The 19,808-nt window shown below is 38.4% G+C and overlaps 1 pseudogene; it reads left to right on the forward strand.

Annotated features, from left to right (window-relative positions):
* Positions 1 to 11,671: 11,671 nt before the first annotated feature.
* LOC100805942 (mevalonate kinase-like) lies at positions 11,672 to 15,397 on the forward strand (annotated as a pseudogene).
* The last annotated feature ends 4,411 nt before the right edge of the window (positions 15,398 to 19,808 follow it).

The raw sequence follows: 19,808 nt of genomic DNA on the forward strand, positions 1-19,808 counted from the left end.
TAAATGTCTCAAAGAGAAAGTTTTGCTACCCAAAGTAGTTTTACTTGACTTGAACTACCTACAAGTGTTTATCAAATCAAATTAACCTAACAAGCCCTACAATCCAAACTAAAACAAATCAATTATAATAAGTTTGGTTTTCTGATTTATCTTATTTCAACTAAAACTAATTTGATGATCCAATTAATTATTTTCTAATTTTATATCAATATTTTTTTGTCTAGACCACAAGTATCTTCTACTAAAGACAATCTTGTTTAAGTCAGATAAGACAACTAAGGATGGCAACTATGTATCAAGACTTGAACCCGAAACTTCTAATTAAGTTGAAACAATCTATGCAGTTGATTTACATGTTTGGTGGTTATATTAATCATGGGTACTTAAAAATTTTCCTTATTTGTCTTTTTTTATTATTTGTTTTCATCTTTTAACGATGTTGTATGGTACTATTATTAAGTGCCTTATAATTTGGTCATATTTATTATTTAACTTTTATCATATATTCTGAATAAAAAATTAATGAAATGCATAGGGACAATTATATAAATAATTAAATATTAAATAAATAAAAATTTATTCATTAAAAACAAGAAATAATTTTACCTTAAATTAATATAAGTAATAAAATAAAATATAAAATAAACAATAATTATAGATTAAAACTAATTTTTTTTTTATCATAATCCGATTATTTGAACTAAATTAATTTGATGTTAATCATATTAGTTAGGTTTAGATTATCCATAAAAAAAATTTAAAACCCAAATCAGGCTTAATCAATTAAATTTGAACTAATCCAATCACTGAACCATGCTAGATTTTTTTTATGAATGCATCGGGAACTCAGTTAGGAGCCACTTGACCAAAGATACAACTAGCATCACCCTGAAAAGGGTCCAAAGCAAATATTGGAATGTTAGACAAGAATCGACAATCACGCGTTATAGATAAAAATTGTTTCGTGAACGCATCACCAAGCATATTTGCTTCTCTAAGGCTGAGAATATGCCTACTATCAACCCTAATTTCATCCGGGGACTATCATTTGCTAACGTTTTGATTCTTGCTAGCCGAATTGAGCTATTTAACACCAGTTGACGTGCAAGACGAAAGATCATTCGACGTTTCGGTAAAGAATGTAGAAAATACCCAAAAGAGAGGGCAAAAGGGTTATTTTAAGCCTTTTTCTGAACCCTGGCTCGCCTGGGCCCCCAAATAGCTTAGGGGTGAAGTAACCAGCTCGCTTAAGTGAGCAAGGTTACTTCAGGTTGAAGCAACAGCTCGCTTGGGCGAGCTGCCAAAGTGCCAAACCCCCTCATTTCCTATGAATAGGCGTGAGAGGGGCTGAAGGAAGGGTCCAGCTTCTGAATATTGAGAGGATTCAATGAAATTTGAAGAGAAGAAGAAGAAAGAAGAGAAAAACAAGGCCATGGCGCTACCGAATCGCGACCGTAATCGACTTCTACATCATTCTTCGTTCGTCATCCGATTAGTATTTGTTTTAAGGATTTGGGTATGATCTATGCACCCTTAGGATTCCTCTTTGTTGCTTAGCACATCTTCATCTCATTCTTCTACCATCAGTAATCTCTTTTCTTCTTGTAAAGTGAATTTTGACTGATCATTTACGTCACAAATTATCTTTTAATGAGATTGAAATTTAATAAGTGAAACCAAGATGAAATCAGCATGTCATTGAGTTTTTATCCATAAAATTTGCTTGAATCCGTTCAAGGTACAATGCCTTAACGATCTCTTTTGTTTTTGTTGGTTAAAATGAACCTTTCAAAAGTTAAAATCAACTCAACACACAACTTTCTCGCTTTTATAGAACTATGTAGGTCTGAGTTCCTCATCGCACTTGAGGATACGTAGGAGCAAGGGCAACACCCTTGTCGATCCCAAAAAATAATGAAAAATAAAAAGGGAAAATAAATAATATTGGAGTCACGTTTTTGCACACTCGATTAAAGGCTGACGTCCCTTGTGACGGACGCGTGGGGTGCTAATACCTTCCCCGTGCGTAAACAACTTCTGAACCCTTTTCTTTGAAATTCACAAACCCCTTTTGGTTTTTCTAGCATTTCCTCAAATAAACGTTGGTGGTGACTCCCACGCATTTTCCTTCTTTGGAAGAGGCCCTTTTTATCTCGCCTCGCCCTCCCACCGAATGGTAAGTTGCGACAGTTGGCGACTCCACTGGGGACATTTGTTAGAGAGTTAAGCCATTTAATCTGTGTGCAATATTTATTGGGACCTTTTTTGTCTTTATTTTGTTTCCCCTTCTTTCTTTTATGTTCTTATGTTCATATAACTCTTTTTCTATGCTTTTGTATTTGGTGTGGTTGTTTACCTATTACATGCATATTTAGAAATCTTTGTTTGTTCTATGCACACATGGCACCTACACCTTTGCATACACAGTGAGTTATTGGGCCCTATACCCGGGTCCATGGAGACATAGGAAGTGGAGGTTGATCTGTGGTCATGTTGGGTCTCTGACTCGCTTGATGATAGTGAAGCATCATCTAGAGTTTTTCTCTTTGATGATACATTGTCACTAGTAGTCCTTATCGCCACAATGTTTGATATCAAAGAGGATTATATCTCTAGAAACCTTTGAAAGTTATGTGCGACCACCTTTAGGAGTTGTCACTTAATAGAAAACCTTTAACTCTTTCCATTAGGTTCCTAATTTAGGGACACGGAACAAACACACTATGTTTTGTTTCCTTGATCTGTCCATGCATATCTTTATGACGTCATGACTGTGTGCATGATTCCTGTATTTACCATGTTATTATGTTCACACACAATATTTTGGCATTAAGTCATTGCATTATCATGCTCATTCATTTATCGTGTTCACTTTGTGCTACCAACCACGTGCTCTCATGCATGCATACCCATATTGTGTCATCACTCATGCATTGCATTTTTCTCATCATCTTTGTCACGGGAAGCCGAAAGGTCTGCATCGCCTTCTTAATTACATGCCTTAGGCACCATGGTAATGACCACAAATGAACCATGATACCCAATGGCATTATGGGTAAGAAAGGATGGTCTTCCAAACTTTTGTGTCTGTAGACAAATGCATTTTTTCATTCATAGCATAAACATGCCCTGATGCATTCATCATATCTCCTCTATGATAAGGTGTTGAAGTATTGGTCATCAGAACTTTCATTCTAGCAAACATGGGTTGAACCAAGCGCTCTCTTTAAAAAAAAGATTCTATCATGTCAAAGTCAAGAGCCTAGAACTAGCTAGCTTGCGAAAGCTAGGGCAGCGAATAGATCAAGTTCAATGTCAAGCCTTCCATAAGGCATATGGGAAAATCTAGGATTTGGCCATGATAGAAGTGTCTGTTGAAGCCATCGCATCCCTCGCTCAATACTATAACCAGTCGCTCAAATGCTTTACGTTTGGGGACTTTCAGTTGGTACCAACCATAGAAGAGTTTGAATGGATCTTGGGATGCCCGCTCGGAAGAAGGAAGTCGTATCTGTTTTCTGGATTCTACCCCTCCATGGCAAGCGTAGCAAAAGTGGTCAAGATCTTAGCACAAGAGTTAGACCGAGTGAAGCAAAACAGGAATGGGGTGGTAGGGATGCCAAGGAAGCACTTGGAGGAAAGAGCAGAAGCTTTAGCAAATCAAGGAGAGTGAACCTCATTCATTGATATATTAGCACTATTGGTGTTTGGGACCATACGCTTTTCTTGCTTATCACCAAAGCAAGGAAATCCCTATCATTTCTATTTTGGCCGATGCATATGACACATTCGACTTGAGATGCAAAATGAGAAATGCAAGAATTGTCTGTTGTATGCCTACTCTTTATGTGTGGTTGGTCTCCCACGTTTTTCATCATGAAGGTAGACATGTCTGCCCCTTACAAGGTCATCGCATGTGCGCCGAAAAGGGAAAAGAAAATTGGGAGGAACTCTTGGAAGGTATGATAGGAGCCTCTGTTAGTTGGTTCCCCCGATAGAAGGAAGGAGGGGCCGAAGTGTTGTGCTCGTGTAAAGGATTCCTAAATGTCCCCTTGATGAGAACAATGGGTTTTATTAATTATAATCCCATACTGGCCATAAGACAACTAGGCTACCCTATGAGAGTGGCGCCATCGAAGGAGATCATCACACCTTTCATCGTACGGGGTTTCAATGAAGGCAATACAAAAATACTTCAGAGAATTCGTAAAGCGTGGGACACAGTGGAAAGGAAAAATAAGGAACTTAGGGGAAGCAGTAACGGTGTCATCGGTGGCTATCATAAGTGGTTGAAGGCTTGGACGCAATGGATAACTTGACTCCCAAAGCTAAAAGGACCAAGTGGGGAAGAAGCTAAGGTCCCTAAGGAAAATGAAGAAGTGCAAGCCTTGAAAGTAAAGCTTGAAAGAAGGAGAATGGTCAAGAAAAAGCTAAAGATGACAGTCATTAGGGTTAGGAAAGAGTGTGACTAGCTAAGAGATGTCAACATGACTATGGCCGAAGAGTTAGATCGGGAAACAAAAAGAACCCGAAAGGAAGAATGAAGTAGGAACAAGTTCTGAGGGGTTTTATAGGGAAGCAACAACAAGCTCAAGCTTAGAAGGGCCGAAAGGGACGAGTCAAGGGTGGTAAGCATGGCATTAAAGGATAAATTGAAGGCTTGTCATAGGTCAAAGAGAAGTTTGACCGAACAATCGAGTGGAACGGAAGAGAATATGTTGACGATCATTGATCAGTATAAGGAGAAGGTAAACCTAGCTGCTAGTCTTAGGCAGAGACTAGAGGATGATCATGCGAAGGTATTGACTCTACAAATGGAAAGGGAAGCAAGAGAGAGGGTGATAGAATCATTACGCTGGGAAGCTGTGAAATGGATGGATAGATTCGCTCTCACTCTGAATGGGAGTCAAGAGCTTCCAAGGTTATTAGCCAGAACCAAGGCAATGACGGAAGTATACTTGACTCCCAATGAAGTTCATGGGCTTTTCGATTATTGCCAACACATGGTCGAACTGATGTCCCACATAATTAAGAACCACTGAGGCATTTGTGTTGTATGCATGCTTTGGCTTTGACAAGATAATTAATGTTGTTTCTTAATGAAAAATGAGATATGATTCGACCATGTCTTTACTGAAATTTTTGCATGGGTTCAATACTTCAGCAACTTATCATTATCATGCATTCATGTTTATTTTGTTGTCGCATTACTCATTGCATTTTGTTTTTTAGCAGTTGTCATACCCTAATTTCGTCCGGGGATTATCATTTGATGATATACAACCATTGATTGGCCGCTTCGAGATATTTGGCACCCTTTGTTGCACAATATGTGAAGTCCCAAGACGTGCCGAAAATCAAAAGGAAGCAGGCTTACGCGATTCGTGAAAATTTTGTGATGTGACGGAAATCGAAAGGAGGTATTTTTCGCAATCCGTGAGTTTTCGTAACTTCTTCGAAAGCTAAAAAAGAGTAAATACATAATCCGTAAGGACTCGTAACCTTGCGGAAGGAAAATAGGTATCGTTACGAAATTCGTAAAGTTTCGTAACGTTACGGAAAAAGAATTACCAAAAAAAGGTAAAGGGGGTGTATTTAGTAAAATGGGGGATGCAAATAGTAATTTTCGAATCTGGGCCCTTCTAGAGGTTTCTGGGCAATTTCTTGCTTAAGGTTGAAGCAACCTAGCTCGCTTGGGCGAGCTGAGCTCACCTGGGTGAGCTAGGTGGCCACCACACTCCCCGTTTTGTTGAAAAATGGGATTCCGGGGCTTCCGGGACACCCGTAATGCTTCCGTAAAATTCCCATAATCCTAAATAAGCATATTTAACTTAATACGGGTGAGAGGGAAGAGAAAAAAAGAAGAAAATCAAGTCCTATATGCTTCCGTAACTTTTCCATAAATTACGAAAGAAGTGGGTGAACTTATCAAAATTGGGGGGGTGCAAATAGCAATTTTGAAATTTTGAAATTTTGAATTGGGCCTTCCAGAATGTTTTTTGGAGTTGGGTTGCTTCCTCCTCCCCCTTTTTCCTATAAATATGCTGAAGGGGGCTGTTCTAAGAATCCCGGATGCCCCTGGTGAGGTATTTCAGCTGTTTTGGGTGAAAAAAATTGTTTCCGTGAAGAAAATCCAAGCCGAGGTGCTTCCGTAACGCTTCCGAGAGGTTTCCGTAAAGGTTTTCCTCCGTTATTCACCGTTCTTCATCCGTTCTTCGTTCTTCAACGGGTAAGTTTCCAAATCGAGCTTTTCAATTCATTCTATGTACCCGTGGTGGTCCCCATTTGTTTTGTGTATTTTTATTCTCGTTTTCATTCGCTTTCTATACCCCCTTTTGACGTGCTTCAGTCATTTATTTAAGTCATTTCTCGCCTAATCAAAAAATAAAATAAATTTTCATCGATCATTTGAATTGTAGTATTCGTTAATTTCTGTTAAAATGAATTCCGACCGTTCGGTCGTGCCGTAACCACGTTGGAAATCAAAAAAGAGGTAAAAAAATAATATAATAATCAAAAAATACCTTTTAGTAAAATAAAGCGAAAAAATCAATCGGACGTTTTCTCTTTGGGATTTGTCATTCTTAATTGAATTGACTAATAACTAAAGTGAAACTAAGGCTAAAATCAACTTGCCTAGTCAAGCTCGTCCACAAAAAATAGGGTTTTGAAAGTTTATCATTTCAGTTTCTTACCAAGTAAAATGGATCATTTTTAAGGTCCAACGCCTTAAAATGATCACCTTTCAAGTAAAAAGAATCACTTGATTCACGCATAAGAAAGAACTACGTAGGTCTGATTTCCTCTTTGATAGAGGGTACGTAGGAGCAAGAGCCCCGCTTTTGTCGACCTCAAAAAATAAAAAGAAATAAAATTTTAGGTAACACAATTTCCACAATTCTGAAAAATAGGCTGTTGTCCTTTGAGACAAACGTCAGAGGTGCTAATACCTTCCTCAAACGTAAATACAACTCTCGAACTTAGAATTTTCATTTCGATCGGTTTCCTTCGGTTTTTCCGACGTTTCCCACAAATAAACGTTGGTGGCGACTCCGCGCATCTTTCCTCCTTTGGAAAGCGCACCCGTGAGCCTCGCCTTCGCTCGCCCGCAAAAGGGCATGTTGCGACAGCAGTCATAGGCAAAAAATAAACACAATAAACAAAAAGAACAAATGCATTTGACAACACCCCTATCAAACACGTTCCAAAACCAAAATCATGAGTGAAATAGAGGAAGTGCAAGAGCAGATGAAGGTTGACATGGAGGCCATGAAGGACCAAATGATCTCCATGATGGATGCCATGATAAGTATGAGAAGGATGATGGAGGACAACATGGTCGTAGTTGTCACCACCAGTGCCACCGCTGAGGCAAATCCGACTCACCCATCCGACATAAACCAAACAAGTTGTCTAGTCCCAGACATGGTAAGTCAGGGAGGATAAGTGTTGGGAAGCACAGGCAATCCCCATATTATGCAAAGTAAGAATTCTTTCCCGCCATACGGCTTGCCACCTAACTATACACCACCCAATGCGGTGCATGTGACCGGCGAGAACATCAACCACTCAGCTCTTGTTCTCCTTGAAAGCCAACAACCCCAATTAGGGCATGCACCCTTTGCTCAACCTATGGGAGAAGCCCGTGAAGAGCCTCAGGACCACGCTTTGGGTGAGTTCGAACCTTACCCTAAATATGCCGCTGAGGGACCAGCGTTTGGTGGCATGCCTCAGCCCAATACCTCGCATACCCCTCAACACAACTCGTTGTAACCCTTGCATTTCTCAGTGGGGAGACTACCTCCTGCCATTGAGGGGATCAGTGATTATCCATTTGCCAACATAGTGAAGCTATGCTTAGTGCCCGACATCGTCATCCCTCCCAAATTCAAGGTGCTGTGCTTTGACAAGTACTAAGGGACCACTTGAAGATGTATTTTCGGAAGATGGGGGCATACTCAAGAGATGAGAAACTCTTGATGCACCTCTTTCAAGAGAGTTTGGCTGGGGCAACAATCACTTGGTATACTAACTTGGAAGCTTCCTGGATTCATTTTTGGAAGGACTTGATGGGTGCTTTCATCAAGCAGTACCAATACAACATTGACATGGCTCCTGATAGAATGAAAATGCAAAACATGTGCACGAAGGAGCATGAGTCTTTCAAGGAGTACGCCCAGAAGTGGAGGGATTTGGCAGCCCAAGTAGCACCTCTCATGATGAAGAGGGAGATGATAATTGTGATATTAGACACATTTTCAGTGTTCTACTATGAGAAAATGGTAGGTTATATGCCCTCTAGCTTTGCAGGAGTTCAATTACACCGCTTTAACAAGTACAAGCAATAAGAGGTTCGGAATGGGTGGAGCCAAGAAGAAGAAGGGAGACACCCATGCCATAACTTCAGCTCCCACATGGCCAAAATCCCAACAAACCCCTCACAATCCCACCTACCAATATTCCCCGCATCAACCAAATTATTCAGCCAACATTGAAACCCCTCCCAATCCGATGTCCATCCAATAAAGATTTCCCACTCAACCACAAAGGCCTCCCTCACAAAATTTGTTTCCTGCATAGTCTCGACCCACCAGAAACACCAATCCCAACATAAACACAAACCCGAGGAGGAAGTTCCCAGAAAAAAAGCCCTCAGAGTTCACCCCGATACCAATACCTTATGTTGACCTACTACCATATTTAATCAGCAACCAAATGGATGTGGAAAGCCCCGAGAAGGTCTACCAATCTCCTTTTCCCCGATGGTACAATCATAATGCAACATGCGCCTATCATGGTGGTGTTCCCGTGCATTCTAAATGGCAGTGTGTGGCCTTCAAGCACAAGGTCCAAAGCTTGATTGATGCGGGATGACTGACATTTCAAGAAGACAGTCTGAATGTAAGGACTAATCCACTCGCCAATCATGGAGGCTCGGTGGTTAATGCAGTGGAAGAATCAGAGCCTCGGGGGTTGAAGCAGATGAGGGACGTGTCAACCTCTGGAAGGTTCATTCTAGAAGCATTGCGTGAGGCTGGTATGATTCGCCTTGATGGTGAGAAAGGGGATTCCTGTTTACTGCATCTGGGGGCATTGCATGATGTGGAGACGTGCCCAATGGCCGAAGAGTTACTATAGGGAATAATGGATAGGGGTCAGATTAAAGTCTGTAGTGCGAAGAAGGGGGAGGGGGATGCATGCATGCAGTCAAATGATCAAAACCTAAGTAAGCCCAAGTCTTTGGTGATCCACTTCACTAGGGATGTCACCACTCAGAAGCCCTAAGGTTTCCAGCCCGTTACAATTAAGAAGCCTGCGCCCTTCCATTACAAAAGTGATAAGGCGGTGCCATGGAAGTAAGTCGCACAAGGACCCGACAGAAAGATGGAACCTCTTCCAGTATTCTCAAAACACCGAATTCATTAAGCCCTGAAATGTGGCAGGGGCATTGATTAAGCCAAAAGGCATAACCAAGTACTCATAATGCCCTGAATGAGTTTTGAAAGTTGTTTTATGTACATCTACCTCCACCATTCTGACTTGATTATAGCCAGACCTCAAGTCAATTTTGGAAAATACAGTAGAGCCATGTAGCTCATCCAATAAATCATCAACCAATTCTTCTATTATGTCATTCTATTGTTTAGAATACCTGTATGGTCTCTTATTCACAGGGTTAGTTCCTTGCACCAAAGGAACAATGTGATCATGATCTGGCCTTCTAGGTGGTAGAGTAGTGGGTACTGCAAACACATCTTCATATTGAAGTAGCAACTTATCAATACTGTTAGGAATTGAGGAAGATGTAGCATGAGTGGACAGGGAGTGGAGCAACAATCCTTCTTCAGACTCACATACTTGCAACATAGAAATGTGAACTCTTGCAGCTAGTGTTTTATGTATCTACTGCTTCCTAATTATCTTAATATTTGTAGAAGAATTGTCTCTCAAGACATTTCTTCTTCCTTGAGTAGTGAACTCCATGGTTAACTTGTCAAAGTTCCATGTGATATTCCCCAATGTAATCAGCCATTCGATACCAAGAACCATATTACAATAGCCTAAGGGTAATAACAAGATATTTGAACTGAATGTAATGTTCTGTATAAGCCAAGAGAACCCTTTCACCATAGTATTAATCTGCACTCTAGCCCCATCAGCCACAGTGACACTAATAGGATCCATATCTTCAATTTTGCATCCTAGCTACCTAGCTACTCCCATTGTCAATGAGAATGTGCAGGGGCTTCTTCCTTACCTGACCAGTGACTCTCATGGTCCGAAACTTGGCTACTCCAGTTGGGGCATTTACTGAAATCAAGGGTTCCAACATCAGAGTCAGCATTCTTATCTATTTCCATGATGTGGATTTGGAGTTTCTTATGAGTTTGACTATGGGCAGGGGTAAAGTGTTCATCACAGAAATAACTGAGACCCTTAGCCCTCCTTTCACTCATATACGCAGGGGTTAGCTGTTTAGTGGTTTGTGTTTTAGGTTTTATAGGTTCTAATAAGGTTTTGGGAGGGTTTGGTAATAGTGGTGACTTTGTTACAGGGTTGGGTTTCAAGGTTTTAGAGAGTGGTTTGGCTTGCAAATTGATGGCATTGGCATTTTCATACATCTTAGCTAGGGAAAAGGCTTTCATAACAGAGGTTGGTTGGAACATTCTAACCATCATTTGAATGTCCATTTGCAATCCACCAAGAAAACAACTTAAAATGATAGTCGTTCCAGTAATACTCTTTAGCCTTATCGTCGGAACGGCGAATAATCAGTAACAGTGCCTTTCTGTCGAAGTCTCATGTGTTCAACCATTGGATCCTCGCAAACTTCACCAAATCTTTCAATCAAGATTTTTGTATAGTCAGTCCATGAGGGCAATTAATCGAGTCCCACATTCTTTACATACGCACTGTGCCATTGGAGAGCTTTGCCTTCAAAATGGACCACAGCCAAGCGCACCTTGTACTCTTTGGGGGTTTGATCCACCGAAAAGAAAGTGTCACACTGGATGATCCAGTTCTTGACGCCCTCGCCATTGAATCGGGGAAAATCCAAACGTACGAGCCTAGTCTTACACGAATAGGACCGGGGAGACGCGCCAGAACCTGATGAGCAAGAATGTTCGTGGTGCCGAAACATATCCTCGATCCGCTGCAACGATGCTCTAGTATCCATGAATCGTTCTTCCATTCGTGTATTGAGGCGTTCTTCAATTTCACGAATATGCGTTTGATTTCTGGTATTATCAGCCATAGCGGAGTCGTAGTGTGAAGGTCATCGTCTGATACCAATTGTTATGGTTGTTCTAGGAAGGAAGGACCTCGCTGAATAACCAAGGAAGGAGTAAGGAATCCACAAGCAGAATGGACACCAAACCAGGAACTTTATTGATTGGATTGGAATTTGCAAAGAGAGTTTCTTACAAAAGCTAAATGAATACACCCCTGCTGGAACTGCTGTATATATATATATATATATATATATATATATATATATATATATATATATAGCAGTTCAATTACAATCAACTAATGGCTCATGACATGCCACGTGTCCTAAGGGCATCACTATGTCGTACCGTAGAAGCTTCCATAGGCTCCCCTTTCAGCTCAAAGCCTTTCTCCCCAAACCCTAACCTTTAAATCATCGTCATCAGTGGCCCCAGCAATGTCGGCAAGGACACCCTCATCGCGTGCCTCCGCCACTCCTGCTGCGCCCTCCACTTCGTTGTCACCGCCACCCCGCCGAGGTTGATAGGAAGGAATACATCTTCATCTCCAAGGAGGAGTTTCAAAGAAGTATATTCAACAATGGCATTGAGTGATGTCATTTAAAGAGTCAAGTTTGAGATTTTGATTCGATTAGGATTGATTTTTTTGTGTAATAGACAACGGGGATTTGTTGAAACTGCAGCTGAAGGAGACGACGTTGGAGTTCTCATGGCCAATCACAAGAATAACATCAGTATTTCCTGAATCCGCAACTCAACCATCTTCCATGCCAACACATGCTCTGTGGAGAATGCCAAGGCAATTACCGCACTCATTGAAGAGCTTAACACTCCAGAGGCTAAATTCAAACTCGCCTCTGGAGTTTCTGCCTTTCTCTGGTGATACTCTTCCATTCAAGGGTCTGAAATCAATCAACTTTCTATCCATTTTTCTTCTATTTCATAATTCAAATTCATAATTCAAATTCCATTCATGCTACTGTTGTTGTCACTTCTGAACTTCCTCTAGGCTTAGGATTGGGTTCATCTACCTAGTTTTGTGTTGCATTGTGCCTTGTTGGCTTATACTGATTCTGTCTCTTTGGATGTGAAGCATCAAGGATGGCTCTCCTTTGGGAGAAGGATCTTGATTTGGTAAATAAATTGGCTTTTAAAGGGGAGAAGATCATTCGTGGAAATCCCTCTGGAATTGACAACACAGTAAGCGCATATGGTACGCTACAATCGTTTTATATTATATGGAACATGTCTTTCTGCATTTATCTTGTTACTGATGATTTCAATGGAAACAAGTTGCATTTCTCTTTTACTTGGTATCTTAATAGGATCACCTGGAATTAATTATAATTGATGTGACCCTAGAGGAATAATTGAAGGTCATCATGACCTACTGGTTTAAGCAAGTGAATTAAGAAATATACAATGGTGTTAGGTGGGAGATATATCTTGAAAATTGTGTTTTGTTTCAAATGTTTAATCATCATGTACTTTGCTTACATACGTAAGTTACTATCATTGAATATGCAACTCACTCTATAGTTACCACCATTATTTGGTAACGTTATCATCTTCAAGTCGGGTAACTTGACACATCTGAAGTCAAGTGTGTCGATTAAAATCCTCATTACTAACACCAAAGTAGGGAGGAACACAAAAGCATTCGTGGCTGGTGTTGGAGAGAGGATGCTAAGGCATCTAGATATAATGGCTTTTGTGTTTAGTGCTATTGATTCTATTAACAATGAATTGATTTCCATTCTCAAGTCACCTACACCAAATGACCTATTGGTAATTGAGAAAGAAGAGAAGATAGAAGAACTAATGGATATTGATCTTAATGCTACCCTGAGCTGTGTCAATGATTGCTTACCAAATAATGAGAAAGGAAAGAAAGCTGGAGTCATACCTAACAGAATAATTGGTAACTTAAATATCAGTTATGTATATCTTTTTTATTATTTTTAAGTGTGTGGTTTGATTTTCTATGTGTCCCCGAGACCTTGAGATTGGCGTGGAGGATAATCTCAATCACCAAGTAACTAGTGTTCCATCACCTAAATATTATCTAGACCTCACACCAGAAGTGCACACTATTAAGAAAAGTTGGTTCAACTGATAGGATGTAATATAGTCAAGTCAAGTTGCAATACTTTTATTCTTTTGTATTTCATAAGTGACATGTTTCTGTATATTATTTTAGTAAGATTTTAGAGACTGCAATTTATAGATTTTTTTTTATCTAGACACATGTGAATGTAATGAAGTTTCTTTCCTAAGCTTGCTAGCAATTTGAAATGTTAATTAATTTACTCATGAAAGGTGGGCCCATTGCTTCATATTCCTACAATTTAGTCTAATTTTATGCTTGTGTGTCAAGTCCAACCATCGTTTTGCAAGAACTGTATCTCCAACCTTGCCACATAGCAAGCTTCATCTAATGTTCACTAGTTATTTTTGTCCTTATTAATACACTTATTGATGCCTTGTTTGATATACTTGAAATCAATGTATGGCCCTATCATTATATTATCTTACCAATCTTATTTAGAGTCACTCGTCTAGTTTCTCACTTTTCCTCCCCTACTGCAAAGGAAAGAATTTAGATAGCATTACAAAGAGTGTCTAGAACTAAGATGTTTTTATTTGTTTTTCCTTCCCAATGAAGTCATGTAATGTCCTTCATTCTTGAAATGTTTGTTTTGTATTTCAAAAATTTTATTTGATTATTTGTTTTTTTTGCTTAATTATTGGCTATTTATGATCTAGAGGTTGATATGGAAAAAAACTGATAGAAAAATTAAATGCTAATTGCTAAATTAAAATTTGTCATGGAACTAGATTCATTTTTTCAAAATAATGATAGTAATGTTATTGGTGAAGATGTGAGGCATCCTTCTATATGATATTGAAAGTTAATATGCATCAAGGACTTAATGTATACATTATGTTAAATAGACATGCACTCTACTAATGAAGAGTTACCTTCTCCACTGTCCTGTATTTTTCTACTGACACTGGTGTGAAATCTTGGCGTATGAACGTATCCTACCGATATTGGTAAAGTACCCCTTTGTTGGAATCTGTCATCAAGAATTAGGCAGAGAAACTAGAAACACAAGGCAATCTATCATGAGAAGTTGGTTAGTTACACCATCCTTTGGCAACTTACACTAGTAGAAAATATAGAATTAACATCGCAAGATTAACATCGGTTTTTTAAAAAACCGATATTAACAAAACCGCGGTGGCATTTTTGTAAATCAGTCGAGTTAGTTAACATCGGTTTTTTTTTAAACCCGATGTTAACTACCTACGGTTAACATCGGTTTTGTGAAAACCGATGTTAACTACCTTAGGTCAGCATCGGTTATTTTTAGAAAATCGATGTTGTGCTGTTGATAAATTAAAAACTTGAATTACTTCATCCTCCCGCGCGCTAACACCCTATCGTTTCTCCTTTCTCCTTCCTCCTGAGCACCGACTGCAGCAAATTGCTCGTGACTACAACCACATTGTTGTCAGCTACGACTGCCACTGAAACCCTATCGTCACTACAACCACATTGTTGTCAGCTACGACTGGTCGTTACTCTTCTTTCTTAGTCTCACTCCGAGTTGCCTCTAGTTGCCACTCTAGGTCAGCTTCATGTCTTCATTCCTTTTCGTTGCATTTAGACTCTGTTTTCTTTGCTTTTTATAAGGACATTGTTGTCGTTGGACTTTGTTTTTTTGGTTGAGGTACGGGTCTCTGTTACCTTGTTGATCGGAAGTAGTTTGACCTATTTGTTCTTTTGCTTTGTTCGTTTCACATTTTCTGTTCTTTTGAATCTATTAGAAAATTATTTGTAGTTGGTCTACTATCCTGTGGTGTTGTAGATTCAATTCCTTTTTCATTCAATGTTTTGATAGTGGGGCAGGGGCTAGTGGTTATATATGTGAGTTGTTTTCCTAACCATAAGATTTATTTGATAGTGGGAAAGGGGGTGTAATGGTGGAGATGTGGGCAGAATGGTTTCAGAGGTGTTAGGCACAATGGATGGTTTTGGGGATTTCGATGAGTTAGGAGAACACAAAGGGCTTTGTGTACTTTGGGTCAGAAAACAAAAGCTTTGGTGAAGTAACCTGGCTTCTGGTGTGGCAGGTATTGGTTTTGCTGACAAGTAGTGCAGTTGCGAACAAAAGCTTTAGTGTCAAAGTACATGCTTGACCAGTAGAAGGAGGTGCCGAGCCTAACCAAATTTGGTTGAGGTTTAAAGTGTCCTGTCATTGGGGAGGAATGGTGAAGATTGGAAATCTGAGGCACAAAGAGTCAATTCTGTAAGTACAATAAGCCTTTTGAGACTCTGAAAGTTATTTGCATGCTTTCCTCAATTTCAACTTTTCTAATCAGTTATTTGCCTTCACAAGGTCTTGCGTTTAAATTTGTAGGTTATGTTTCGTTCCACTTTGTAATGTGAGCCACTGTTGGATTATCTGCCAAAGCGCTTGCAACATACTTCTCTTGTACAACAAGTGTTGAACCAATTGGCTAAAGGTATGTCTCTATTATAGGGTATGGATTCCCAAATATCATACTTATGACCATGAACAAGAGCTTCTACATGCCTAAATATGATAGTTGTTGGTTTTTTGTATGTGAAATTTTGTAACAAAAAAAAAGAACACTTAAAGCCCATAGTTTAGTTTAGTACCTGCATTAGTTGATTGTGCAAACATGACTATAATGACAATGCCTCATAATACAATATAATACCTTATGTTGGAGTTTACTATTTCCTTAATGACATGTGAAATTTAAGTATTAGTTAACAAATGTTTTGGTGTTTTGGGTAATGAAGCCCATATAATTCTCTGTTTAACTTAAAAACTAGTGAAGTATTATGGTTTTCGAAACCTAGAGGAAACCATCACAGTTAACATAATTAAAATGAACAAGATTAAGAAAACTTTAGGTGCAAATGTATAGATATAAATAAATTTGAGTGAGTATGACAAAGGTTTTGTAAAGAAGTTTGCGGTTGTGGGTTACCTCAAAAAATCCCCAGTTCTGACAAGCATGTTGAATTTGGTCCAAGATAGTCTTTCTCTCCTCACCATTGATATTCTCCAAGTTGATCACAGGGAAGTTCTCCATCTCTCACTCTTTGAATTTCTCTTGTTCCTCCGAGTAAAACTATCTTAGATTTAGTTTGTCTGTGCAGATAGGGAAACAATGTGTGTGCTATTTATAGAAATTTAAGTGTACAGTACAATTGATAAATAATAGTATTCCAAATCATGTTTGACTAGTTATAAGGCATGTGAATCATGAAATTTGCGTCATTGCATCGTGTTGTTAGAAGTTAGAAGCTTAAGCTTGATCCATCATACAATTGTTAACTGTATCAGGTATTTAAAGCCTACACAAATGCTGAGTTGCAATGAAGTTGTAATTGCAAGTTGAGAGACAGACTAAGTAAGAGTGAGTTAATGATATACAAATGCTAATATATCAATTATGGTCAATAATTCATCTTTAGTCCTTTAAAAGTGAAAATACTATAATATAGTAGATGTATCTTGTTGTCCCTTAAATTTATACAAATCAAACAGATTCTAATTGTCTTATTCTTGCTGGTTTCTAAACTTTATTTAGGTTTGTGGTTGCATTCAGAGAGGAATTTAATAAGTTGTACTTTCCGACTTTGGGTGACATCAAGGAAAGGGTAAGATTTAAGCTAGGATTGCCTATCTTGAGCATTATTTAACTTTTTATGCACTTTAAGTATATTCCTTGTTTAATTCCACTTTAAGTTGGCACCAAGTAAACTGTGATTGTTTGCAACTACTGATATTTGGGTGTCTGACATAAGATAAGCTTGTAATTTGTCTAACAAAAGTGTCCACATTTCCATCATCATTGATTATGTGCTTGATTGCAACGTTCAGATTATTTGTCATTTTACCCTTATAGACCTTACCTAAAATTGAAATCCATTAATAAGAATTCGTTATGCATACAGATTCAATCAAGCTTGGACAATTTAAATAAATAAGTGGATGTCTTCAATTGGTTAGGCAAGGCAAAGAACCAAGATTTTAAGTTTTTAACTCTAGGAACACCTATCCAATTCCATGTTATGCTAGTGTGATCCTGTATCTGCATTGACAGTAAGTACCTAAAGTCACATGCGTCAATAAACTGATTACATCTTTCACAATGCCATGTCCCATCTGCGTTATTAGTCACCTTTTTGTTACATTGTCTATCCCCTATCTGAGAGGGCACCCTGGGTAACAGAAGTTATCAACCTTAATGTGTGAAACAACTACAAAGACAAATATCCAATCAGGCTTCTCTAAAGTCCCTAACTTCTCATCTTTAATTTGAGATATAGTCTTCCACACATCAGTCTTACCCAAATTAGACATTTCTCTAGAAATAGAGAGAGTTGGGACACTCTTCCCTTCATTTTCAAACCATCTTTTCAGTGTACAAGCCTCGGGAAAATCAGCCTCCACATATAGCTGACTAGTGGTTATAGTCCCGACAGACTTCCCATTGAAATCATTTAATATGACAACTTTTGTAGCCAAAACTAGAAATTCCCCAACATGACAAATAGTTTGCAACCTTTGTCCTTCTACAATGCAAAAATTTCCCCATAGAGTTAACTCAACACTTCGGCCAGACATGTCTTTCAACTGGAGAGTTCTCTTCTGAACTTCAGTGCCATTTTTCTCATGATTGATGTTCTAGGCCTAATAGAAGTCACCACACCAATCACATCCACAATGTTGTTGTTTTCCAAACTTTCAATTTCACTAATGGGGCGATAATTAAATGTCTGTGATGTAATTGAGTCATTATCATCAAGGAATGGTTGTATCAATCAGGCTTCTCTAAAGTCCCTAACTTCTCATCTTTAATTTGAGATATAGTCTTCCACACATCAGTCTTACCCAAATTAGACATTTCTCTAGAAATAGAGAGAGTTGGGACACTCTTCTTTTCATTTTCAAACCATCTTTCAAGTTGCCCAAATTTCTCCACCATCAGAATCCACAACATCAAAAGAAAACACCTACCAACATAATAGAGCTCGACATTCTTAGCCTATAGAGTTTTACTACTGAAAGGCTAACATAAGGTAAAAGGTAATCAAAACTAGGCCAAAGTATATCATAGGCCTATCTATCATTGGATATTAATGGTTGACAAGGCCAAAAGATATAACTGGCAAGCCCTAGATCTTGATGCCAAAATTCTTATGCAACAACTCTCCTTAGGAACCATCAGAACCCTATCGTCGTGTGGTAAATTAGTTTCAAGTAGAAGTGTCATATAGAAACATTCAAGCGATAGACCCAATGTTTTAAATATGAAATTCTCCATACCAAACATCTCTGGGATATTACAATAAATTTGTATACATATTTCCAGAATTAGGTGATAAAAACTTACAAGAGTTCAAATTTTGACAAACCTGGAGGACCCATTGTGCACAACTCAAGAACCTTGCAACTCCAAGAGCAAAAATATAGTGTGCTATGAATGGTTCAACAATCTGAAAGTTGAATTTAAAAATTAAATCCAACTTTGTTTAGAAAGACTAACAGGCAAAGTTGAATGATAATTGTATTTATGAAGAGTGAAGACTAACTAGCAAAAGAAGATGTAATAACCACATCATCATCACCATTTAAAACATTCAAAAGATAATAAAGAAAAGGTAAAAGGCAAAAATGTATATCTTTGAGACCTTAGTGTTCTGCATGACCCGCAGCTGAGGGAGAACAGAAACAGCTTCAAGATAAACACAAAATGCCCAGAGAATCCTATTAAGTGGATGATGCCGGGTTATTGGATGAATTTACAAGGACAGCACAACACAAGGTATTACCTGCATTATGGTAAAAGAAAATTAGAACACTTCATACTCAGGCATAGCAATTTAATCATCATCACATGAAATATACAATATCCTACTTCTTATGACAGAAAATACTTCCATTTGAGAGATAAAGTTGGTTACTTGGGTTTGAAACTAAGACATTTCCATTCCAAAATTTCACAGGTAAAGGGAAAACTACAAAAATAGTAACAAATGATAAGGTGAAATTTCTGCTTCCTTGAACCCATTTTGAGATTTAAAAATGTGATTCATCAATAAAGATTTCAAAAAAAAAAATTGAACTAAGCACGCCTCCAAAATCATTGTCCTCATAATCAAACATTAAAATATCTGTTTTTGAACAGGTAATCAAGCCAAACAAGCTTGCAGGAATGATAGAGCACACAATCAAACAATGCGTTTCCCTTCTCCTTTTCTGGAAAATTGTACGATGAATCAACAATAACAATCACAAACTAAACTTTAGTTTCAGGCTTTGAGGTGCAGTTTCTATGCAAGAAAAGATAAATACAATTAATAATAACCATACAGATAATAAACTTTATAATTTTATAAATTTAAGAAGTTCCAAAATTGTTTTTAACACAATCCTACCCTAAAAGTTTGCAGAATAAATTACATTTTCCACCAATTGCAGTTTTGTAGTTAAAAAAAAGTTTCTTATATAAGAGTTGATTAGG

This window comes from Glycine max, chromosome 3 (genome assembly GCF_000004515.6).
Source record: "Glycine max cultivar Williams 82 chromosome 3, Glycine_max_v4.0, whole genome shotgun sequence".
Classification (NCBI taxonomy): Eukaryota; Viridiplantae; Streptophyta; class Magnoliopsida; order Fabales; family Fabaceae; genus Glycine; species Glycine max.